Source organism: Camelina sativa, chromosome 11 (genome assembly GCF_030686135.1).
Source record: "Camelina sativa cultivar CO46 ecotype springtype chromosome 11, ASM3068613v1".
Classification (NCBI taxonomy): domain Eukaryota; kingdom Viridiplantae; phylum Streptophyta; class Magnoliopsida; order Brassicales; family Brassicaceae; genus Camelina; species Camelina sativa.
The window spans coordinates 38169541-38195857 of NC_141890.1; the positions used below are offsets into that span (position 1 = coordinate 38169541).

The following is a 26317-nucleotide window of genomic DNA, read 5'->3' on the forward strand; positions in this document are numbered from 1 at the left end:
GTTACTTCGGTAAGACAAATTGGGGTTTGCCTTGTATTGGTTGTAACCTTTGTTGTACCCACCCTGATTCTAGACATAGCTGATCTCCTCAGTCTGCTCACCCTCCCCATCTGGAACATGGAAAGGGTCATCCTCAGATACGAAGTGGATGCTCCTCTGCTGGGTTAGCAAGATACGGTCAAGTTTCTCATTGACATTCTTGAGGTCTTTCTTGTACTTCTCCTCAGACCCAGCGTCGCCGCGAACTGTGCGGTCATAATCCTCATTGTAGTTGCCGTCAGACTGGGCGAGATTCTCAACTAGTTGCCAACCTTCATCTACGTCCTTGTTCAGGAAGTTACCGTTAGAAGCAGTGTCAAGCAGAATGCGTATCTTTTGTAGTACACCACGGTAGAGAGTGCTCAGCAGTGACTCGTTGCTAAAACCATGGTGTGGACACTGGCTGTGGTAACCCTTGGAACGCTCCCAGGCTTCACGGAATGATTCAGAGCTCTTCTGAGTGAAGCTAGAAATCTCATTCCTAAGACGTGCTGTTCTGGAATTGGAGAAGAACTTGGCCAAGAATGCTTTCTTGCAACCATCCCAGGTGGTGATTGATCCCTTGGGAAGATTTTTCTCCCATTGATGAGCTTTGTCTCCCAGGGAGAACGGGAAGAGGCGCAACTTGTAACTATCCTCACTCACGCTGTTGATCTTGGTGAGACTGCACAGATGGTCGAACCCGACCGAAGACTAGTCCACATGCTGGTTTCTTGGGCCTTTCTTTCCTTTCAAAAGTCAATAAAAATTGTGGTTTATTCAATTCGGTTTGATCCGTTACACTAAATCTAGGGTCTGGTTTGATTTCAATTTTAATTTCATATCTAAGCAAATATCTTCTGTTTAAGCATTTCCAATTTTAATTTCCGTTAATGTTGGAATAAGTATGGAAATAAATAATTTTGTATCAAAACTGTGATTTTATATTTAATCTTTCGTAGAACAACAAATAAGTCTATAATTTTCAGAATGAGCGCCAAAAGTAATGCATAATACATCACTAGTAAAAATGTTTTGTATTGTTACGGAAATATTTATAGGTATATTTGGGATAACGTGTTTTTTGTAGCCAAAAATTTTTTGTTACAGATTTGTGACAAAATTAATTAATAACTATTTGGTCGTAGCAAATTTTTCGCTCATAGCTAATTGTCGCAATTTGCTACAATTTAGATACTAATTGAAAAGTAGCAAATTGCGACTATTTGATATCTTTTTGTTGTAGCTATTTGTTACACAACGAGTCTGACATATGCGTAACAATTATCTTCAAGAAACCACAAAATGGTCGTCGTTAATTTGTGACAGTTAGCTACACAGTTAGTTGTCGTAAACTTGTTACAAATTGGAAAAATATGTCTAATTTTGGTGTGTATAGTGTTGTAGTTAATTGTTATTAAAAAGAGACAAAAAAATATAAACAAAAATCTTTATAATTTAAATAAAATTATTATTTTCAATATATACAAAAACATCAACTACTGTTCTCTAATCTCTTAGCTCTCTCTTTTAGGTTCTTGCGCAATGATCACTTCATCATCTTTGCTTGAGGTTGAATGCCTTAGTTCTTCAAGACCTTTTGTAGCTTCTGCAAACAGAGTAAAAAATGAAAGTTTAGTATGGTTTGGAGAAGATATCCAATTACTCCAAAGAAAATAACTCTGTCCACATTGTCACTGCATATACGGATCAAACCGTTTGAGTAAACATTTTTTATTCAATTATCAAAACTCAAGTAACAAAAAAAAGATGTGAGAAGTCACTCACACGTTACGGTTCTCCTTGTGTTCTTCAGATGCTAAGTGAGTGTTGTGATTTGCCTTGAAGTCGCAAGACAACTTCTCTTTTACAACATCCTCTTTCTTGTTCTTTTCTTGTAGTTTCTTGAAGAACTAACAGATATAGCCACAACAAAAGAGAGCTTTATTAAACAAAATGCAGAAGTAAACATGATACTTGTAGTGAATCCAGTCTTTTCAGCTGCTCATTTTGCTCTTAATCCCCAATTAAGTTACTCCAATCACTAACTAACTCTAGAAACCAAAATCAAGAACAGAACGATGCAGAGCTTTGGTTGTGGTAATTGATTGATCACAATGGGGAGATAGATTCTCAACCATACCAAACAAAACGAATACCAAACTCACCTGCAGTATAGGATTAGGACCATGATTTCCCTTGTTGCATCTTAAAGTTCAGAGAAAAGAAGCCCCATCAAAACCAAAAAAAAAACTTTAGGACAACCATAAGAAGTTATACCATAAGTGATAACTCTCTAATTTACATGTTTTTAGCATCCTTTTGTGTCCATATTTTGCATTGTTTATACCCTTACCTTAGCATTTTTAGGTTATTAACTGTAGGAATTCACTTTTAGGCCATTTAGGGTGTTGCATTCTTGCATTTGCATACTTTGGATGAAACATGTGCTTTAGAGCCTAAAATGGGGAGAAACAAGAACAAATCTGAACATGTACCCGAAGGAGCCTTCGAGCTGGAAAAACAGTCTGAACCCCAACACGATCGAGGAGGATCCAAGAGCAGGAAGAACAATCCAAAGGTCTACCCGAGGAGTAACTCGACCTTATCCTCGTGTACCCCATCGAGTAGAGCCTCGGGCAGGACTGGGAAGCTAGGTCAAAGGGGTTTCTATATATAAACCCCTCCTTGAAACTGACTTTCTTTGTGGTGTATGAATGAATGATGTATGGAATGATGATGTATGGAATGAATAGAAGTCAGGGTGTTTCAATTCCCCTTATGCAGTTGCAGTATAAGAGGTGTCAATCATATCTCAGTGATTGTGAACAATTAAGATGTGCATATGAGTCTAAGTCAAGCCAATTGTAAAGATTGTTGGTCACTAACAATCCTAAAATGAGATATGAAATGCAGAAAGTAAAAACAACTAGAACAAGATACTAAATGCAAACAGAACAGACAAATTAAAGCTATAATGAAACTAGAACAAAGATAGACACTATGCTAATGAACTAATGCAAGACAAGTAATGAACAGGAAACTACGTGAATGCAATGGAAATGAAACAGGAATGAAACAAGACAATCACAAATCAAAAACACAAGTTCTGGGGATGAACTCGAGCAGCACTCGACCGAGTGTAGGTCGAGTACGTGGTCGAGCTAGACTTAAACGTGAAAACAGAGCAACACAAGAAAAACAGAGCAATGCTAAAACTAATCAAACAACAAACAAGCAATGATATTTAGACTAAGATTTCAATAAACAAAGAAGGCCTTGAGGAGGGATTCATGGGCTGAGCTAATCATTGTGGTTATCTAACTTGGTCAACAAATCTCAAGCAAACTTTGAGCTGATCTCTAGACATACTATTCTAAGACATGTTTAATCCACTCTCATGGCAAGAAACAATCAAACCTATGCAATTCTAGACTTGTTCTCACAAAGTAAAGAATCTACACAAGCAGGCATTAAGCAATACATCTCAAACCAAACAAGACTCCTAATCTCTTAGCAAGCCTAATGGTAAGCTCTAGATCTAGCCTTATCTATGCTCCTTAGACATTGGTGTGATGCTAAGATGCTTGAAATCAAACCCTACCTTCTCAGATATAGGATCAGCATTAAGATCATCTAGCCTAGAAGAGATCTACAACAATCAAGCTTGACCAAATCAAACAAACCACAAGATCAACCCAGCCTAACCCATCCTCAAGGTCCTAAGCAAACTACTCACAAGAACACATGGTGAAATATGTCAAAAACCCAGAAAATAATGAAACTTGCATCATTAGAAAAATGAAACAGAGATCTACAATGTTGATGAAGAAATAAAACTCGAAATCTTAATATTTTGAAAGTTATAAAACCAACAAAATACAAGGATCTAGTCTTTCTTTCTTAAACAAGTACAAAATCTAAAATAAAAGAAAGTGCAAAAGGAATAAAATCTAAAAAAGGTAAAAAACTAGGTTTTAGACTCTCTAAAAAGCTGGACTCTTTGGTGGCTGCAAGTACAAGGGCCTTATATAGGAGGTGAGGTGGAAGCCCTAAAAATACAAAAAGTCAAAGTGGTCAACGGCTCGGTCAACTCGACCAGTGCTCGGTCGAGTGGCTGGTCGAGCTGGCTTCTCTCATGCATTCTCCACTCGGTCGAGTCCTCCTCAGCACACGGTCGAGTGGTGGTCGAGTGGTGCGGTCGAGTTGGACTCCGGACCTTGATTCTACAGCCTTAACTCTCTTGTTTTCTCCTCAGGACAGCTTCACTTCTCCTCAGCATTGCTTCCATGCTCCTTAAGCTCCAAAATCACCTGTTTATGCATGAAAAGATGCAAATGCAATGCAACTATACTCTAATGCATGATTAGTCCTAAAGCTACACAATAATGGCCTAAATGGATAGCGAAAGATGCAAAAGTTGTGAATAAACTAAGGGAAAACAAGGTAAAATATATGAACATCAACACCCCCAAACTTAGTCTTTGCTTGCCCTCAATCAAATAATCAAGACAAAAGAAGGTAGGTGAGGTTTGAAAGTGGGATCTCAGCTCCTAAAGCTTGCAAATAGACTATCTAGAATCAATGTCCAAGTTACTAGTAATATGATGCAAGTTGAATGAGCTATACTTAAAGATTTTAGACAAGCATATCACAACCTTTACTGATTTGAGCCTTAGATGTCCACATGCATTCAAATCAACCATTTCCTTTAACATTCATTAATCAAGAACATGAATCAATTATGTGCAATGCTTAAACTCATTTGGCTTGGCAGTAAAAGGTTTAGAGACAATGATGGTCTCTTTTTAGAGTAGGGCTTATCAATATCAAGGTTCTCTCATAAAAAATGGATTGAGCTTTAGAAGAACGCTAAAGGTAAGAACACTTAGACACATACAAGAACAAAACCTTGTCTACCCAAAGGCACCCAAAGTGTTTATCCTATCAATCTAAACCCAATTGATCCTAGTGCTACCCTTTAACTTCTTTTCTTCTTTTTCACCCTTTTCTCTTTTTGGTTTTAAAGTCTTAGGAGAGGTTTCTTATTTGATCTTTCTAGTGGAATGGGGGATTCTTACTTATTTGCTATGGTTCTCTTTTCTTCTTATTCTTAAGGCATATAAGCATTTTGCTAGACTTTCCTTTTCTTTCTTTCTTTTCTTTAACTAGAACCATCTTTAAACAACCTTATTCTTCCCATTCTTTCACTAGACTTTAAATTTTCTTAAACACATTCCCCTCCTAAAGACTCTAACCTTTTCTTTCTCTTTTTCCTCTTTTCTTTTCATAATAGCCAAGTCCCAAACCCAACAAGTGAACCACCTAGTCCTATCTAGTTTGAAAAATGCAAACTAGAACTACACAAGGCTTTACTCTTGTCAGTTCAAACCTAACACTTTCTACCAAGCTCAATCCCAAAAATAGGCCTCACACACACAAGAGTAAACATGGCTTGAAAGAAGGTTTGGTTTAGGGGTAGGGGAACTGATTCTAATGATTCAATCAGCTACTTGGATCAACAAGAGTGGTAAAAAGGAAGAAGATGATCCAAATATGTATATGGTATCCATGAGTTTAAAACAATGCACACATTGATAATTGAAAGTCAATATTAGGTTCTTATAAATAGGAAATGGTTTCAAATCTCAACATGTTTCAATTTAGATCAAATGCAATGTAGGAATTCAAGACTTGGTTCAATCTCATTCTTCTAACCACTCAACTAGCATCAAAGTACTATTAACTTGGGCATTGATCCTAGTATAGTGAATAAACAAGCTAACAAGGGAATACTCATCATAGATCCCTAATGCAAATACTATACAATCCTACATGAAACATGCTAAACAAGATCCTAATGTGCAGTGCAAACTACATGAACACTCTTTTTTTTATAAAGATTTTTTGCAAAAATTTTCAAATTTTTAGGGTTTTTCTATGCCTTAGATGCTATGCAAGTATTAACATGATGATGCTAAAAATTTGAAATAAGAATCACAAAACACAATGTCAAATGCTATCTCAAACCCTCCCCCAAACTTAAATCACACAGTCCCTGTGTGAAAGAAATTTGATTGAGGATTCAAGATGAAAAACAAAAAACAAAACACAATGTCAAATGCAATGATATCTACAAGTGAAGGTGATAGTGGTACCTTAGGGATTGTGGAAGTAGTTGTCCACATCCATTTGCATGCTGTCATAGGAGTAGTTGGGGTCTTGTTGATGGCTTGGAGGTGGAGATTGGGGCAGCTCGACGATGGGAATCGACCGGGACTCGGTCGAGTACGTGCTCGAGTGGGGGGGTCGAGCTGGACCACGAATCTTCTTTTCCTCTTCTATCTGGTCTCCCTTCCTTCCCTGATCATGAAAATACCAAAACAAAAATCAAAATACCAAAAACCTTAAACAATATGTACATGGATACCTTAGGGACTTCCTCCCAAGTGAGCTTGTTTAAAGTCACTAAGCTTGACTTTGGTGTCCTTTTTAGGCTTGTGGAGCATCTTGGAGAAGCATTGTGAACTTCTCAGGTGTTTCCTTTTCTCCCAAATACTTCTTAACTCTCTGACCATTGACTGTGAACTCACTAACATCCTTGTTGAGAAGTGTGACAGCCCCATATGGTAGGATCTCCTTTATCTTAAAAGGGCCTCCCCATCTACTTTTCAACTTCCCAGGGAATAACTTGAATCTTGAATTGTAAAGCAAAGCTTGGTCTCCAGCCTGTAAGTCTTTGATGAGAATCTTCTTATCATGGAAGGCTTTAGTTCTTTCCTTGTAGATTTTGGAGTTTTCATAAGCTTCCAATCTGATTTCCTCAAGCTCATGCAGTTCAAGGCTTCTCTTAGCTTGTGTTGTCTCTAGATCCAAGTTCAAAAGTTTGATTGCCCATAGGGCTTTGTACTCAACTTCAACTGGGAGATGGCAAGACTTGCCATAGACCAGTTGGAATGGGGTTCTTCCTATAGGTGTCTTGAAAGCTGTTCTATAGGCCCAAAGTATTTCATCAAGTTTACTAGACCAATCCTTTCTTGTTGCTCCTACTATTCTTGATAGAATGGCCTTGATTTGTTTGTTTGACACTTCAACTTGTCCACTTGTTTGGGGGTGGTAGGCTGTAGACACCTTATGTTTGACTCCATACTTCCTAAGCATTCCTTCAAAGATCTTGTTGATGAAGTGTGTTCCTCCATCACTAATCACAGCTCTTGGAATTCCATACCTTGGGAAGATTATGGTCTTAAAAAGTTTAAGTACCACTTTGTGATCATTAGTAGGGCTGGCAATAGCCTCTACCCACTTGGAGACATAGTCCACTGCCACTAATATGTAGACATTCCCATTTGAAGGAGGATTAAAAGGTCCCATGAAATCAATTCTCCACACATCAAATATCTCAACTTCCAGAATTGGGTTTTGGGGCATCTCATTCCTTCTTGTGATATTTCCCATTCTTTGGCAAGCATCACACTTTGTGATGAACTTGTGAGTGTCTTTGAATAGTGTAGGCCACCATAGACCAGCTTGTAAGACTTTCTGGGCAGTCTTGAAAGTTGCAAAATGGCCTCCATAAGTAGAACCATGACAATGCCCTAGCACTCCTTCAACTTCATTTTCTGCTATGCACCTTCTAAACAACCCATCTGATCCCTTTTTGTATAAGTAAGGTTCATCCCAATAGTACCCATTGATATCCTTGAGGAGCTTTTTCCTCTTATAAGGGTCCATATCTGCTGGGACTTCTTCACACACCTTGTAATTGACTATGTCAGCATACCAAGGTAGATCTTCACTTTCAAGTGCCATCCACTCCTCCATCTCATCCTGCTCGATCGTGTGCCCAAACATACTCGATCGAGTGCATGCTCGAGTAGGCGGTCGAGTTGGAGACCGAGTTGTCCCTATCTGCATCAGCTTCTCCTCAGGCATTGAATCATCGATTGGAATCTCTTCCTCTATCCTCATTCTGGACAAATGATCAGCTACTCCATTCTCTATCCCTTTTTTATCAACTATTTCCATGTCAAACTCTTGGAGAAGCAGAATCCATCTTAACAACCTTGGTTTTGTGTCCTTCTTTGAGTAGATGTGCCTCAAAGCAGCATGATCAGTGTACACAATTACTTTGGACCCTACTAAGTAGCTTCTGAATTTTTCAAAGGCAAAAACCACTGCTAGAAGCTCTTTCTCTGTTGTTGAATATCTTCCTTGAGTTTCATCCAAGGTCCTGCTTGCATAGTGAATAACATGCAGCTTCTTATCTTTTTTCTGTCCCAGAACTGCTCCTACTGCAAAGTCTGAAGCATCACACATAATCTTAAATGGAAGATCCCAGTTTGGAGCTTGGACTATTGGGGCTGATATCAAAGCAGCCTTGATCTCCTTGAAAGCCTTCAAGCAATCTTCATCAAAGTTGAACTCAGTCTCCTTGCAAAGCAACCTTGTCAATGGCCTAGCTATCTTTGAGAAATCCTTGATGAACCTTCTATAAAATCCAGCATGACCAAGAAAGCTTCTTATGTCCTTAACTGTTTTTGGTGGTTGAAGTTGAACCATGACTTTAATTTTTGCTTTGTCAACCTCAATACCCTTCTCTGAAATCTTATGACCAAGAACTATCCCTTCTTCAACCATGAAGTGACATTTTTCCCAATTTAGGACTAGATTTGTCTCCTCACATCTCTTTAAAACTCTGCATAGATTAGTAAGACAAGAAGAAAAGGAATCTCCATAGACAGAGAAGTCATCCATAAAAACTTCAACCACATCCTCAATAAGATCAGAGAAGATTGACATCATGCACCTTTGAAAGGTAGCTGGAGCATTACATAATCCAAATGGCATCCTCCTTAGCCCAGAAGGGAGAGGTTTTAGCTCTACTTTTGGTGCGTTCAGTTCAGACCAGTCGTCTGTGTGGGATTCGGCAGTGCACTCGGTCGAGTAGTGTTGGCGCTCGGCCGAGTGTGTGCTCGAGTGGGTGGTCGAGCTATCCGTATCTGCTGTTTGAACTGCCCAAACTTCCTCTCTTAATGCTGGTAACCCCTCAAAAACCTCTGGATGGTGTGATTCTTCACAGGAGTCCAATATATCTTCATAGGCCTTAGTTTCTTCATGGATAAACCCTTCCTCTCCACTTTTGGTCAAAACAGTTCTAAGGTGATCTTGTTCTGCTAGCTCTTCCATCAATTCTCCTGATAAGTTGTCCAACTCTTCAACCCAAAAGACTTGTCCTCCAATTGTTGGTTTCTTCATAGCCTCTACAATGTCAAATGTCATTTTGAGGTCTTCTCCCAAGTTGAGATCAATCTTCCCTTGTCTCACATCAATTATTGCTCCTGCTGTAGCTAGGAAAGGTCTCCCCAAGATCAAAGGATCTTTTGGTTCTTCATCCATTTCCAAGACTACAAAGTCTGTTGGGACTTCCACTGTTCCAACTCTAACTGGTAGATCTTCCAAAACACCATGTGGTAATCTTATTGATCTATCAGCTAGGATTAGGGAGATGTTGCATGGCTTATACCTTGTAAACCCTAGGCGCTTAGCAACTGATAGAGGCATTAGGCTTACTAAGGCTCCCAAATCACAAAGGCATCTATTGAAGGTTAAGGGCCCTATAGAGAAAGGTAGAGTAAAGGAACCAGGATCTCTTAGCTTTTGAGGGTTCACTTGCTTTTGGATTATGGCACTACACTCATGGCTGAGAATCACCATCCCTTGAACTTCCTTCATCCTTTCCATCACAGCATCTTTCAAGAATTTTTGGTAAGGAGGAATCATCACAAAGGCATCTATTAGAGGCATCCTAAGCTCAATCTCTCTAACTTGTTTGTTAAACAATGCCTTGTATTTGTCAACCATCTGTTTCTTAAATCTTCCTGGGAAAGGTAGTGGAGGCTTGTAAGGAGGAGGAGTGAACCGGACTTCTTTTTCTTTGGAGGTAACTGGATTGATTTTCTCCTGAGAATCAGCTCGATCGGGAACTCGACCACCTACTCGGTCGAGTGAGTGGTCGAGTGGTACGTCGAATTCAGTGGTGTGTTCATCCTGAGTTTCTTCCTGTTGGAAACCCTCCCCATCCTGAATTCCACTGTCCTCAGTGTTGGGATGTGCTCCTAGCCGTGTTGGTAACACTCTTCCACTGCGAAGATTGATAGCATTGGCAAATTCAGTAGTTTGTACAATGGTTGTGCCCTTGTGATGGTCATTCGTTGAGGCAGAAGCGTGGTGGTTTTCCATAGTCACAATCCTGGATGTCAGTGTGTCAAACTTGGCATGAAGTTCACTGTAAATATCATCTACCCTCTTGTTCAGCTCAGCAATCTTGTTTGTTGTCTCAATCTTGCCTTGTGTTTGCCCAATCAACAACTGTTGCATCATTACTCAATCCTGTTTGTTGGGAAGCACTCCTCTTAAGTCTTGTTCCTGGCCTTGGTTAGTCTGAAACCCTGGTGGGGGACACAATTGGGGCTGGAACACTTGGTGTTGTTGCTTGGGGATGTAGTTTTGTTGCTGTTGAGGTTGAGGAGGTGGATAGACCTGGTCTTGAGGGTTGGCCACATTGGTGCTCCTATAAGAGAGATTGTTGTTCTTGAAACCTCCTTGGTTGTAGCCTTTGAATCCTCCCTGGTTTTGCATGTAGCACAACTCAGCAAATTCAGGCTCCCCCTCTTGAACTGGAGCTTCCTCTTCACCAATGAAGTGAATGGACTTGGATTGGCTGAGGAGTATCTTGTCAAGCTTCTCATTGACCATCTTCAAATCCTTCTTATACTTGTCCTCTTGATCAGTTGAGGAGCTCATTATGGTCCTATCATAGTCCTCATTATAATTGCCATCAGATTGAGCAAGATTCTCAACTAATTCCCATCCTTCTTCCACATTCTTGTTGAGGAAGTTGCCATTAGAGGTTGTGTCAAGAAGCATTCTTATCTTGGGAAGCACTCCTCTATACAAGGTGCTTAGAAGTGACTCATTGTTGAAGCCATGGTGAGGACACTGAGTTTGGAATCCTTTAAACCTCTCCCAAGCTTCACAAAAACTCTCATTATTCCTTTGAGCAAACCCAGAAATCTCATTCCTCAGCCTAGCAGTCCTTGCATTGGAGAAGAACTTGGCCAGAAAAGCTTTCTTGCATGCATCCCATGTGGTGATAGCTCCAGTAGGAAGAGTCTTCTCCCAAAGGTGAGCTTTGTCTCCAAGAGAAAATGGGAAGAGCCTTAATTTGAATCCATCTTCACTCACTCCATTGATCTTAGTGAGTCCACATATTCTGTCAAACTCATCAAGGTGATCTAGTGGATCCTCCATTGGCAACCCATGAAACTTGTTGGCTTATATCATTGAGATCAATCCACTCTTGATCTCAAAGTTATTGTTTGCTACTGAAGGTGGCACAATTCCAGCCCTTTGGTTGTGGGTATTGGGTGCATCTCCTGCACCAATGTGCCTTGGTCTCTGCTCATGGATAGCTTGTTGCTCCATGATGTCTTGACCTTGTTGTTGGTGAACTACTCTTCCTTGCTTATGCCTCAAACCCTTTTGTAGCCTGTGGATGTTGTCAATAGGCTGTTGAAGACTGTCTTTGCCTTTTGACCTTGTGTGCATCAACAAACTCTACTACAGACTCAAACACGTACACGGTCGAGCGCAGGCTCGAGTGGGCGGTCGAGTCGACTGGGAAGTAATGGCTAATTGTATCCGGCTTCTGGCTCGATCAAGTGCTCGATCACAGCTTGGTCGAGTGGTGGTCGAGTAGGTGGTCGAGTGGGTACCTGAAACACAAAACAGCCAAGCAAAGGAAGATTCGAGTTCAGTAACTTCACAAGTGTTTAAACGAACTTAATCTTAGACTAATAATGATCTTAAATGTCACAAAACACACTCAAATGGGCAACGGCGCCAAATTGAAACTGACTTTCTTTGTGGTGTATGAATGAATGATGTATGGAATGATGATGTATGGAATGAATAGAAGTCAGGGTGTTTCAATTCCCCTTATGCAGTTGCAGTATAAGAGGTGTCAATCCTATCTGAGTGATTGTGAACAATTAAGATGTGCATATGAGTCTAAGTCAAGCCAATTGTAAAGATTGTTTGTCACTAACAATCCTAAAATGAGATATGAAATGCAGAAAGTAAAAACAACTAGAACAAGATACTAAATGCAAACAGAACAGACAAATTAAAGCTATAATGAAACTAGAACAAAGATAGACACTGTGCTAATGAACTAATGCAAGACAAGTAATGAACATGAAACTACGTGAATGCAATGGAAATGAAACAGGAATGAAACAAGACAATCACAAATCAAAAACACAAGTTCTGGGGATGAACTCGAGCAGCACTCGACCGAGTGTAGGTCGAGTACGTGGTCGAGCTAGACTTAAACGTGAAAACAGAGCAACACAAGAAAAACAGAGCAATGCTAAAACTAATCAAACAACAAACAAGCAATGATATTTAGACTAAGATTTCAATAAACAAAGAAGGCCTTGAGAAGGGATTCATGGGCTGAACTAATCATTGTGGTTATCTAACTTGGTCAACAAATCTCAAGCAAACTTTGAGCTGATCTCTAGACATACTATTCTAAGACATGTTTAATCCACTCTCATGGCAAGAAACAATCAAACCTATGCAATTCTAGACTTGTTCTCACAAAGTAAAGAATCTACACAAGCAGGCATTAAGCAATACATCTCAAACCAAACAAGACTCCTAATCTCTTAGCAAGCCTAATGGTAAGCTCTAGATCTAGCCTTATCTATGCTCCTTAGACATTGGTGTGATGCTAAGATGCTTGAAATCAAACCCTACCTTCTCAGATATAGGATCAGCATTAAGATCATCTAGCCTAGAAGAGATCTACAACAATCAAGCTTGACCAAATCAAACAAACCACAAGATCAACCCAGCCTAACCCATCCTCAAGGTCCTAAGCAAACTACTCACAAGAACACATGGTGAAATATGTCAAAAACCCAGAAAATAATGAAACTTGCATCATTAGAAAGATGAAACAGAGATCTACAATGTTGATGAAGAAATAAAACTCGAAATCTTAATATTTTGAAAGTTATAAAACCAACAAAATACAAGGATCTAGTCTTTCTTTCTTAAACAAGTACAAAATCTAAAATAAAAGAAAGTGCAAAAGGAATAAAAACTAAAAAAGGAAAAAACTAGGTTTTAGACTCTCTAAAAAGCTGGACTCTTTGGTGGTTGCAAGTACAAGGGCCTTATATAGGAGGTGAGGTGGAAGCCCTAAAAATACAAAAAGTCAAAGTGGTCAACGGCTCGGTCAACTCGACCATTGCTCGGTCGAGTGGCTGGTCGAGCTGGCTTCTCTCGTGCATTCTCCACTCGGTCGAGTCCTCCTCAGCACACGGTCGAGTGGTGGTCGAGTGGTGCGGTCGAGTTGGACTCCGGACCTTGATTCTACAGCCTTAACTCTCTTGTTTTCTCCTCAGGACAGCTTCACTTCTCCTCAGCATTGCTTCCATGCTCCTTAAGCTCCAAAATCACCTGTTTATGCATAAAAAGATGCAAATGCAATGCAACTATACTCTAATGCATGATTAGTCCTAAAGCTACACAATAATGGCCTAAATGGATAGCAAAAGATGCAAAAGTTGTGAATAAACTAAAGGAAAACAAGGTAAAATATATGAACATCACTCCTCCTCTGCCTCGCAAACGAGCACGCCGCAGACCCTCAAACCAGAGAGCGAGAGCTTCTGTGAGAGAACTGAGCGACTCAAAACACTTTTAACTTTTTGTTAGGATTTATTTTATATATTTTTGTCATTTTTTTAGATTTCTACTTTATACTCTTTATTCTCTACTCTATCTTTTAATACAATGCAATTTTCGTTCATATTTGCTTTTATGTTTCTTGCAATGATTTCCGAGTAGTGAAGTAAAGTTTCTAGGGATGGGATAGATGATTTTGTGTTCTTGATCGGTTAGGATGTTTTAGTTTGATTGTATATGTTTTATAGATTCCTTTCTAGGTTGGTGTTCTTAATGCTGTCAACAAACCGAGAGGGTGAGATTAGATCTAAGGTGTTTTACCACCGAGAGGTGTAGATGAAATGCTTGAATCAACCAATGCTAGAGATTTACTCACTTAGCCTAAGAGATTAGATGAGTAAGGGGTTTATTGACAATAATGAATCGGTTCTTATTGCCTGTTTGGTCATGTTTCTCCAACGAGAGTTGGGTAGGGGAGTGATCAAGGTTGATTGTTTCTATCACGAGAGTGTTTTAACAAGGTTTTAGAGATTCATTGTCTAGGGAATATTTGCTTGAGGCATGTGAGACATCTTTATTGGTCAGGAACACTTAGGATTCGATTACCCCATCCTTAGAAGCTTTCGTATTTTAATTGTTTACATTTTTATTCATCACTCGATCCATTACCCGATCAGGTACACGATCACCTGCTTCGAGTAACACCTCGATTTGTTCATACTTTCTTTGCTTACTCGATCAACCCACTCGATCCTGTACTTGAATGCTTGCATCGAGTGCTTAGGTCGTGTGGTTCCTTGTTTATATTCTTTTCTTTTATCAGTTTAGGATTGTTAGACAAAACCCCATTATTGCTTGGCTTGACTTTTATTGTTCTGATTGCATCCTATCTGCTAGCATAAACAACCATTTGGATTGATAACCCTTTGTACTACAACTCCATAGGGAATTGATACCCTGGGTGAAAATCCGCCTATCAATTTGGCGACGTTGCCATTTGGTTGAATTTAATTTTGCTACGTTTAGGATTTCAGCACTTGCTAGATCAAGTTCTCTTATCTACATTGGTTTGGAATCTGACTTGTTTGTTTAGTTTTTGTTCGTTTTGCATTTCAGGTACAACTCGAGCACCCACCCGACCCGTCACTCGATCACCTGGATCAGGTTGACCCTCGTGTACACACTTGGTCACCTACTTGTGCATGCAAGCACGATCCAAGGGTAACTAAAACCTAAGTCCATTCATCGACAACATCGACAGACCAAGGTTACTTCGTTCACAACAAGTTCAACAATTGACCAGCAACAATTGAGGAGATAATGAACAATCAAAACGGTCCACCAGCTCCTCAAGCAAGGACCAACATAGGAGCAAAGGATGCTCCATCTACTCATATTCAAAGGAATGGCATCGTGCCACCTGCTATCCAGAACAACAATTTTGAGATTAAGACTAGTCTCATCCAGATGATATAAAGCAACAAGTTTCATGGATTGCCAATGGAGGACCCATTGGATCATCTGGATGAATTTGATAGGCTCTGTAGCCTCACAAAGATAAATGGAGTTAGTGAGGATGGATTCAAACTAAGGCTTTTCCCATTTTTCTTGGGAGACAAAGCGCACCTCTGGGAGAAATCACTCCCCAAGGAGTCCATCACCACCTGGGAAGCGTGCAAGAAGGCGTTTTTAGCCAAATTCTTCTCCAACTCCAGAACCGCAAGGCTGCGAAATGACATTTCCAACTTTGTTCATAAGAACAATGAGACGTTCAGTGAAGCTTGGGAACGTTTCAAGGGATACACTACCAGGTGCCCTCATCATGGCTTCAGCAATGCTTCATTGCTAAGTACACTTTACAGAGGAGTGGTCCCCAAGATACGGATGTTGCTGGACACCGCAAGCAATGGTAACTTCCTTAACAAGGATGTTGATGAAGGTTGGGACCTAGTAGGGAACTTGGAATCCCTCAACGATCGTATTGTGCGATCTACAGGAGAGGAAGATGTCAAGTACAAGAGGGACATGAAATCCCTCAATGACAAGCTCGATAAACTACTCAGCCAGCAGCAGCATGTTCATGCATTATCAGAGGACGAGCAGTTTTTACAACAAGATGGGGAGAATTTTCAAATAGAGGATGTGAACTACATCAACAATCAAGGAGGTTAAAACAAAGGGTACAACAACTACAAGCCGAATCCGAATCTGTCTTACCATAATCTGAATGTTGCCAATCCTCAAGACCAAACCTACCCATCAGCAGTTCAAGGGAACCAGGTCCAACAGAAGCCTTTTGTTCAATACAATCAAGGCTATGCCCCTAAGCAGCAGTATTCTGGAAATTACCACCAACCCATTGCTCCACCTGGATTCCAACAACAGCAAGGCTCGCAGCACCAATCCCAAGACGCTGACCTATGCGGCCTAATTCAGCTGATGATTCAAAATCAGGCATCCGCTACTATGGACATCGCAAAACGAATTGCGGAGATGAGCAACAAAATCGATTCAGGATACATTGACTTGACTGCCAAGTACGATTCGCTCAATACTAAACTGAGGTACCTAGAAGGCCACCACAACAACCAACCAGCTCCAAAGATCAACCAGCTTCCAGGTAAAGCTGTTCAGAACCCAAAGGATTATGCCACTGCCCAGGCCATTTTCCTTGATGATGATTATGAGGATTACCTCACTGAGGACAGTGATGCTCAAGATGGGGAGGATATGGATCACTATTGGATAAATGAGGCCAAGCAATACATGTCTGAGTATGAACCCAAGCCTTCACACGAGGAGACTGATCGAGTTGATGATTGAGCACTGGTTCGAGAATCACAAATTGAAGAACCACCCGAGGCAGAACCCGATGACCTACCCGGTGATGGTCATCGAATGATACATCGAGTAGATGTTCAGATGACAGATCAACCTCAACTACCTGTAGCAGCAGAAGGGGAACTAGAGGAAAGGTTCAATGCTGCTCTTGACATCCAACTGGAAGCGCTTGCAGAGCGTATGGCCAAGCGTAAAGCTCCACCTCCTAAACTTTTGCCACCACACGAACTTCAAGAGGAAATCGCCAAGGAGGCAGCTCAACTGGAGATTGAGGTTAAGGAAGCTGTAAAGGAGATTGTGTATGAGATTCTCAGGAGTGGAGTGTGTTTAAGACCCTGAGCTGCGAATCAAGGAGAAATTAGAAGATCCTGGCTCTTTTACTTTGCCATGCTCGATAGGACTTCGGATTTTCAAAAATTGCATGTGCGATCTAGGAGCCTCAGTCAGTATTATGCCGCTGTCAGTTGCCAATAAGTTGGGTTTTAGCAGTTTTAAACCGAGTAGTCTATATTTGGTTATAGCTGATAGAACAATAAGACATCCGATTGGGATCTTGAAAAATTTGCCTCTCAGGATTGGAAGGGTGGAAGTCCCCACTGATTTCATGATCCTTGATATGGATAAGGAACCCGACGATCCACTGATCCTAGGGAGACCATTCTTGGCAACAGTAGGTGCAGTGATTGAGGTGAAGCAAGGCAAGATCAGAATTGAGCATGGGGAGCACTTCAAGATGGAGTTTGATGTCAAGAAGGGAATTAAGAGGTCAACTATTGATGGTCAAGCTTTTTCCACTAAGAAAAAGCAGAGAAAAGTCAAGCGTCTTAAAGAAGTCAACACCACATTTGCTGCGGAACCTGGTCAAGACTTGGAGAAACCATTGAATCAGCCTGCTACAGTGGAGAGGATTCCAGAACATCTCCCTCCTAAATCCCATGCTTAAAAAACATGAAAAGTCAAGCTTAGTGACTTAAAACAAGCTCATTTGGGAGGAAGTCCCGAAGGTATCCTTTATTTTGTTTTAAGTTTTATCTAATTATTTTACCTGATTTTCTATTTTTATATATTTATTTATTTATAAAAAATAAAATAAAAAAAAAAGGGAAAAGTGAAGAAGGGAAAATTGAGGAACCCGAGGGTCAACCCGACACCGACCTCGACGCGCCTGATCGTGTCTCTACTTGGGTGGAGAGTGGAGTCCGAATTCCACATACCAAGCCCACTCTCGGTGAAGCCCAAGCTGCTAGCCCTACCCTATTTAAAGGATTCGAACCCTTCTCCCTCAGCAGCACAAACCGATAAATCTCTCAACCCTAAAGCTTTTTGTTTTCCTACTTTCTATTCTCTCTCAAACTCGAGTGATCTATGATTTTTCTGGGAACTAACCCTATTAATCTCGAAGTTTAGCTTTTCTTTCTTCTCAAGGATTCGATAATGGAACCAAACGTGAAAACCTACCAATGGAAAGGAAGAAGATCAACCTCCGCCGCTGCTACAACTGGAGGTGATACCGTCGAACCTCGAGAATCCCAAGGAAGAGGAGATGTTCCACATTCCCAACCGCTGGCTGGACGTTTTGCTTCTCCAACCCGATGCTCAACCTGATCCCTCAACCGATCCGGTGCTCGAGTAACCGATCATGTAGACCACCGAGTTCGCTCACCAAGGCTGATGGCGAGTGCTGTTCACCGATCTCCTCGACGTAGGGACCTGTCTACGGCTGAGGGAACTGTTACCGACCCCATGGAGGTCGACTCTGACGCTGGCGGAGGAGAGCCAGAGGAGATCCAAACGTCGTGGTTAAGGAGCAGAGCCGCGGTTGCAAGAGAGAAAAGACCAGCTTTTGAGAAGGCTGAGAAGGTGGCTGAGAGAGCGGCTGGGAAGAGGATCGAGACACAGAGGAGGAAAGCCGTGAGCAAGAGGAGGAGCAGAGAGGGCGAACACGACAAGCCTCGCGGAGGCTGAAGCAGAAAGAGGTGGAGACTCCAGAAAAGCTCTTCAAGGTTTTCTGCAAGATGAGTTTCGTTGGTACCCGCTATCCCCAGCGAGAAACGATGAAGCAATTGGGCATCGCTAGAGACGTCGAGTTCCTGTTCGACATGTGCCATTTGGGCAAGATGATGCAAGCCAACCTCGAGGCTTATGAGGAGGAGACGGTACACTTTCTATCCAAGTTGCGGTGACACTATTTTGAAGATCACCCGACCCTACTACCCGATGGGGGGATCGGGTTCATCACCTTCTCTGTGAGAAACAAGGAGTAATGGCTTACATTCAAGGAGATGGAGAAGATGTATGGTTTCAAGGCTGGGTTTGGAGAAGGAATGAAAGTGAGCAAGGAGGAAATGAGGTCCATCTAGCTGACAATAGGAGACAAGCTCCCCTACAAGTCCACAAGCTCCAAATCCACCCAAATAAGGAGCCCTGTTTTGAGGTATTTTCACAAGTCTCTCGCATGCACTCTTTTTGCTAGAAAAGAGACTGGGAATGTGAATGATCATGAGCTCCAGCTGCTAGATATTGCCTTGTGTGGAGTTTTAGACAATGCTAGGGATGGTACACCGCTACTAGGAGATGTTGCGGATACTAGTATGGTCTTTGTGCTGCTCGATCAGTTCCTCCACCTCAAGTCTTGGGCTATGAAGAGAAGAGAAGGAGGCGGAGAGATCTCAACTGGAGGACTAGTTACACCAATTTTGGTAGCTTGCGATGTACCTTTCAAAGGAGTGGTACACGATCCGAGATGGCTGGACATCGACTACCTCATGCTGGCGAGGTACTTGGATTACGAGATGCCAAACGACATGCTACTTTTCAATTTCGTCTACCCAACCGCCGGAACCGCCCAAATGATCCTGCCCAATGTAATGTGCACCAAGGTCCGGCTAGGGGACAACATCGACTTTGCACTACCTCTGGAGGAGCTGTACAATCCGGAGGAGGAATCAGTAGCTGAAGAGAGAGAGGCGACCGGGCAAGGACAGGGAGACAGCTCAGAAGATTATGACTTTGAGGAGTATGTTTGCTCTCAAAAACAACCCGTTGGAGTGAGGGAAGCCCACAAGAGGATTGGATGGCTGAAGAGGATGAACAAGTTTTTGGTGAGGAAGGTGAAGGATCTTACCGGTTCAATGAAGATGATGGGAGGTCAGATGAAGGAGCTGCAAGAAAAGGCAAGTTGTGCCTCCGCTCCTACCTTGGCATACGCACCTACTTGGATGGGGAGAAGCGGACCGCTAGGAGGAATTCGAGGACTGACACCTCCAGAGCCTCACAGAGCATCATCATACGAGCCCCAAGCTGAGGGGGATGTCACAAGACCTGAAGTATCACGGAGAAGCCATTCAGACGCCAATCTGATGCCTAACCCGATGGGATACACGATGTCTTACCCGATGAACCCATCGAGCACACAATCGGGTGATTACTCAAGACTCTTCCCTCTGCCTTACCAGATGTCGTACACGATGCCATATTCGATGCACCCTGCGAGTGGCTACACGGGTGATCACTCTGGACCTCTTCCTCCATACCCATCGTATTACCCGATGCCCTACCCGATGAGCTACGCGATGCCCCCCACGATCAACCCCTCGGATGCTGGTCCAAGCAAGTCGTTCGTGCATATCACCGAGTTCTCTGATGAGCAAATACCGGCACCTGCTGAAGCCGGTGACGACCCTGGCTACAGGTTGGCTAGTATGGAGGCTGCTATAACCTCCTTCTTCACCAACCCATGAGGTACCACATTCATCCAATCTTTGTAAATAACATTGCATTTCGTTTTATTTCATTTTGTGTGATTCTTGGATTCTTTTTCAGAATTTTATTTACACGGAGACTGTGTAATTTAAGTTTGGAGGAGGGTCCTAGAATGTATATAACATTGTGTTTTATTTTCTTATTTCAAATTTTTGCATGCTAGTTTTATTCATTTGAGTCTGGATCTATGTGCATTGAAAAACCCAAAAAACAAAATTGAAAAATTTTAAAATAAAAAAAGAGTGTTCATGTAGTTGCATTTACATATTAGGATTGAGTCTAGATTGCTTCATATAGGATTGTTTCATATGCATTTTAGGGGACAATGATTAAAACCACCTTGTTTAAAATCAAACCTTATGATTGAAGCTATAGCCCTTAATCACAGTTCATTGTTGCTAGATCAATCTTTGAAAAAAAATGAAAAATCTTTGTTTAGAACCTTGTGTCTTTTGAATGCTTCCTTCACTTGCTTGAACATTGAATCATCTCTATATTATAGGACTTAATTTGAACTTAAAATTGTCTTTCTTATGGAATTTGAATACTTGCTCATGATAACTCTAAACTCGGGTTAGCACTCCATTTTTACCAATCTTTTCGTTTAACCCGATTTGTTTTTCCCTACCCTTGAACCCAAACCATTCTTTCAAACCTTGTTATGAATTGTTGAGTGAGGCATTTTCATTGTGCTATAGGTTTTGAAACCTTGAGAGTATTGAGAACGACAAAGAACTGGCTCTTGATTTAGCTAAGTTAGAATCATTTGGACTAGCTTATAAAATTGGTTTTGAAAGATAGGTGGTTAGCATGTTTATTTGGGTTGGGTTGAGAAATAAAAAAAAAATGAAAGAAGAAGAAAAGAAGTCCCTAAGGTTAGAATAAAGTAGCTCTAAGTCTCTAAGTAAAAAAAAAAGAGGAAAAGATCTTGCTATAGTCTCCTAGAAAGAAAGAAAGAAAAAAATATATACATATTAGGAGTTTAGCAAAGAAAGAAAGAAAAAAAAAAGGGAGAAGAGAGCTAGATGTTTAATGTTTAAACTTTAGGGATTACAAAAAAAAAAGAGTTAAAAATCAAGGTTGTGGGTAGTTTAATTCTAGGAAGTTTAAATAAATAAATAAAAAGAGAGAAAGTGAATGAGAAAAAGGTAGATTATCAAGAGTTAAACTTTGTATGCCCAAATTGTTCTCAATCTTAGATAGTTTTCACAACTGTCTAGCAATCCTTCTTTTGAGAGAAAACCACCCAAAGAATTTGTTTGAAACCACCTTACCAAAAAGCCTTACCCTTGAAACCGATTGAGCTTGATTCACATCTCATTTGCAAGAATTCGCCAAACACTTAAATGAATGTGAAAGAGATGTTGTTTGGAATTGCAAGTCTTTACTTTTAGTTGGAGGTTGAACTAGATCGATGCATGGTAATAAGCATAGAAAATATTTGTAAGTATGTTGATTGATCTTAGCACCATTAAACTATCTTCAAGGATTATAGCTTGAATCTTTTGCTTAACTCCAAAGGTTATAAGTCCCATTTTAGAACGGCACCCTCTTACTTCCTTGCTAGAGGACTAGCAAGATTTAAGTTTGGGGGTCTGATAACTCTCTAATTTACATGTTTTTAGCATCCTTTTTTGTCCATATTTTGCATTTTTTATACCCTTACCTTAGTATTTTTAGGCCATTACTGTAGAAATTCACTTTTAGGCCATTTAGGGTGTTGCATTCTTGCATTTGCATACTTTGGATAAAAACAGGTGCTTTAGAGCCTAAAATGGGAAGAAACAAGGACAAATCTGAGCATGTACCCGAAGGAGCCTTCGAGCTGGAAGAACAGTCTGAACCCCAAAACGATCGAGGAGGATCCAAGAGCAGGAAGAACAATCCGAAGGTCTAGCCGAGGAGTAACTCGACCTTATCCTCGTGTACCCCATCGTGTAGAGCCTCGGGCAGGACTGGGAAGCTAGGTCAAAGGGGTTTCCATATATAAACCTCTCCTCCTCTTCCTCGCAAACGAGCACGCCGCAAACCCTCAAACCAGAGAGCGAGAGCTTCTGTGAGAGAACTGAGCGACTCAAAACACTTTTCACTTTTTGTTAGGATTTATTTTATATCTTTTTGTCATTTCTTTAGATTTCTACTTTGTACTCTTTATTCTCTACTCTACCTTTTAATACAATGCAATTTTCGTTCATATATGCTTTTATGTTTCTTGCAATGATTTCCGAGTAGTGAAGTAAAGTTTCTAGGGATGGGATAGATGATTTTGTGTTCTTGATCGGTTATGATTTCTTAGTTTGATTGTATATGTTTTATAGATTCCCTTCTAGGTTGGTGTTCTTAATGTTGTCAACAAACCGAGAGGGTGAGATTAGATCTAAGGTGTTTTACCACCGAGAGGTGTAGATGAAATGCTTGAATCAACCAATGCTAGAGATTTACTCATGTAGCCTAAGAGATTAGATGAGTAAGGGGTTTATTGAAAATAATGAATCGGTTCTTATTGCCTGCTTGGTCATGTTTCTCCAACGAGAGTTGGGTAGGGGAGTGATCAAGGTTAATTGTTTCTATCACGAGAGTGTTTTAACAAGGTTTTAGAGATTCATTGTCTAGGGAATATTTGCTTGAGGCATGTAAGACATCTTTATTGGTTAGGAACACTTAGGATTCGATTACCCCATCCTTAGAAGCTTTCGTATTTTAATTGTTTGCATTTTTATTCATCACTCGATCCATTACCCGATTAGGTACACGATCACCTACTTCGAGTAACACCTTGAGTTGTTCATACTTTCTTTGCTTACTCGATCAACCCACCCGATCTTGTACTTGAATGCTTGCATCGAGTGCTTAGGTCGTGTGGTTCCTTGTTTATATTCTTTTCTTTTATCACTTTAGGATTGTTAGACAAAACCCCATTATTGCTTGGCTTGACTTGTATTGTTCTGATTGCATCCTATCTGCTAGCATAAACAACCATTTGGATTGATAACCCTTTGTACTACAACTGCATAGAGAATTGATACCCTGGGTGAAAATCCGCCTATCAATAATACACAGTCAATCTACTTAAAACTAAGGTTATGCAAGTGTTTTTAGTTTCCAGTCACCCACCAATCTCCTCTCCGGTGTGGAAATCACATAGTCTAACCCACATATCTTCTCCACCAATTTTTTGTCAGATTTGGGCTCAAGCGATGTAGATTTGATATTGCAGGCATGTCGTAACTCTTCACTAGTCAAAAACTGGATGTTACCAAAGAGAAAAGATATAGAACCTTTGAGCAGAATGCAAAATATTATTTTTTCAAGAGGAAGACATTATAAAAATCCAGTTTCCTGAAACGAGAGAAGCTTACTGATATTGCATCCCAAAACTTAACAGTTGACCCATCGGCAGTTGTTATATATCGTCCATCTTGACTCACTTCAGAACTAGTGACAGGAGACTTGGTTTCTCATGTCTGCACAATTTCACCACTCCTCACTTCACACAACCTGTTCAAGAGAAGAAACAATGAGTTTTTCTCTAGGTAAGCAATAGTGAATGTTGTTTGATCACCATGAAGCCATGTTATTGTTCTAATAGAACAGAGTTAGTACGACAAGAAAAAGAAGCTTGAACAAAATCATTCATTCTTAGATTAGGGAATAAAGTTATTAGCTTAACTTGATTTTCTGCCTTTAGTGAAGCCAAGAACCTTTGAGGAAATCGGGGATGGACAATTCGAATGGCAAATCTCGGCTTGGGAGTATGATCGGAATCCTGAAAAAGTTTGAAACGATTATTCTAAGCTAAACAAACAAGTTTCACTATAACCCTAGATCTTAAACTCAAATCAACCAAAATTAAAATAAAAACCCTAGATCCCCTTTCATAAACTTACTTAGCGAGATTAAGAGAATGATAAGCTTCGGAGCTTATCGGAATAGAAACGTAACCAGAAATAATGAGGGAGAGAGGTATTGCGTCGTTAATGGCGGAGAGGAAGATAAGAGAAGGGATAAGAAATAGAGAGAAGAAGAAGAAGAAGAAAGAGAAGTAATCAACGACGGTGAGACATGTGGAAGACACATTTACACCTGTACGAAAGTTGCAGCAATTGATCCTTCTCTCCCAATTGTAATTTCCCTGGAAAATATATGTTGATTGAAGAAAGTTGGACTTTATAAACAAAACAAAAAAAGTTGCAGTTCATCTTTTGTAGTTGTATCTGACATTTTTTTTTTCTCTGGAAATCTTTCAAAATTCTACCTCTATGATTTTACAACTAAAAAACAAAGAAAAAGTCTCCTAGAATCATTCAAAGTAAAATTTTTTAAAAAGTTGTGATATATTGAATAACAATAGATTTCAAGCAAGTTTTATAAATGACTAATTGAATAATAAGAGATTGCATGTTATTTTAAATGATTTTACAAAAATTTCAAGTTTAATAACATAAGATTTTAAAAGATTTTTATAAATCCTAATTGAATAACAAGAGATTTTAAAAATACTCTAAAAGTCTTTTAAAACACAAGTTCAATACCCCCTCTAAGATTTGTTTTGTTGATTATTTATTTGATGAAGAACCCTAAATCGGCAACCATCTTAAATACAGACCCTCAATGTAACTTAAGACCAAAACGACACAGCAATAGCTTAATTGAATTAAACAATAAACCTTTTTGTCTAAAAAAAAAAAAAAAAAAAAATTAAACAATAAACCTTCTCACTAAGGTAGAAGAGGCTCTCCCACACTTGGCTACATCTCTCTTCTTTTGGTAAATTCTTCACCAAGGCTCGAGCCTTCCTTCCCTTTGTCTTTAGCTTCCTCTTCATCCATTCCAGACAAGCTCAAACTAAGAAGAGAAAAGGAGAAAATAAAATTAAGAATTGTGTTTTCAATTTGTTTTTTTTTTTTAATTCTTCAGCTTCTAAGTTTTTCTTTATTTTAGTAAATTTAAAAAAAAAAAAAAAAATTAAAGTAATTTTTACTACAATCTGTTACGTTTTTTCCTGTGTGCATTTGTGCTACAATAATTTGTGTCTCTAAATTTGTAGTAAATTTGCTTCAATTTTTCTCTATTACTATTTGTAATTTTATAGCTACATTTACTAAAAAATTAGCTACAAAATTTATTACTTAAAATTTTGTCACTAATTTGTAATTATTTGTAGTTAATATTTGTTATTTTTTTTGTAGCAAAAAAAAACGTAACTACAGTAAAACCTCTATAAATTAATAAACACTATAAATTAATAAATTTTGCTAGTCCCAAATCGGGACAGTGTAAAAAATAACAAAATTCAATAAGATAATAAGATAATAATTTTTTTGAAATCACCATGTATAATATGGTCCCAATAATATCATAAATTAATAATCATGTAAATTTATATATATATATATATATATATATATATGCTGATATAGTAAAGTATGTTTCTCTTAAACCCCATATCTATAAAACAATTGTTATTTTGTATCTTCAAACTATAATGATATAAAATATTCTATAACATTTCATAAAACAGCTAAAACTTTTTAAAGTTTTTAATTTCTAAATATGCATCATTTACATTTTGATAGTTTGATAGATTATTAAAATACGATAATTGATATTTTTATTCATAAATTTGAAAATTTATCTCATGTGTATAAGTGAATTTGTCTATAATATTTGTAATTCATTGTCAATAATATTTTTAAATTATTTCAAATTCAATTCCAATACCATAAAATTTACAACATCCAAAATTCTAATATTATTTTGCAAAAATTGTCTAATTTTAAAAAAATCAAAAAATTAAAAATATACCTATAAATTAATAATTATTAATTTACACTATAAAATAATAATTATTCATTTATAGATAAATTAATATCACTATAAATTAATAAAATATTTTGGTCCCAACATTATTACTTTATAGAGGTTTTACTGTATA

The 26317-nt window shown here is 39.4% G+C and overlaps 1 long non-coding RNA gene and 3 other non-coding genes across 6 annotated transcripts; 2 read left to right on the forward strand and 2 right to left on the reverse strand.

Annotated features, from left to right (window-relative positions):
• Window positions 1-421: 421 nt before the first annotated feature.
• On the forward strand, window positions 422-528 carry LOC147935116 (small nucleolar RNA R71). Its single transcript, XR_015573372.1, has one exon. It is a non-coding gene; the product is annotated as a small nucleolar RNA R71 (small nucleolar RNA).
• Window positions 529-11002: 10474 nt separating this feature from the next.
• On the forward strand, window positions 11003-11109 carry LOC147935117 (small nucleolar RNA R71). Its single transcript, XR_015573280.1, has one exon. It is a non-coding gene; the product is annotated as a small nucleolar RNA R71 (small nucleolar RNA).
• Window positions 11110-15501: 4392 nt separating this feature from the next.
• Window positions 15502-15608, reverse strand: LOC147935118 (small nucleolar RNA R71). The gene has a single exon (XR_015573342.1). It is a non-coding gene; the product is annotated as a small nucleolar RNA R71 (small nucleolar RNA).
• A 7695-nt stretch (window positions 15609-23303) lies between these two features.
• Window positions 23304-24608, reverse strand: LOC147935119 (uncharacterized). Of its 3 annotated transcripts, none has more exons than XR_015573196.1 (3): window positions 24270-24608; window positions 23742-24148; window positions 23304-23628 (listed from the first exon to the last, which is right to left on the reverse strand). It is a non-coding gene; the product is annotated as an uncharacterized LOC147935119 (long non-coding RNA). The 3 variants fall into 3 exon arrangements; XR_015573197.1 differs by having other exon boundaries at window positions 23304-23389; window positions 23497-23628; window positions 23742-24608; XR_015573195.1 differs by having other exon boundaries at window positions 23742-24608.
• Window positions 24609-26317: the final 1709 nt, after the last annotated feature.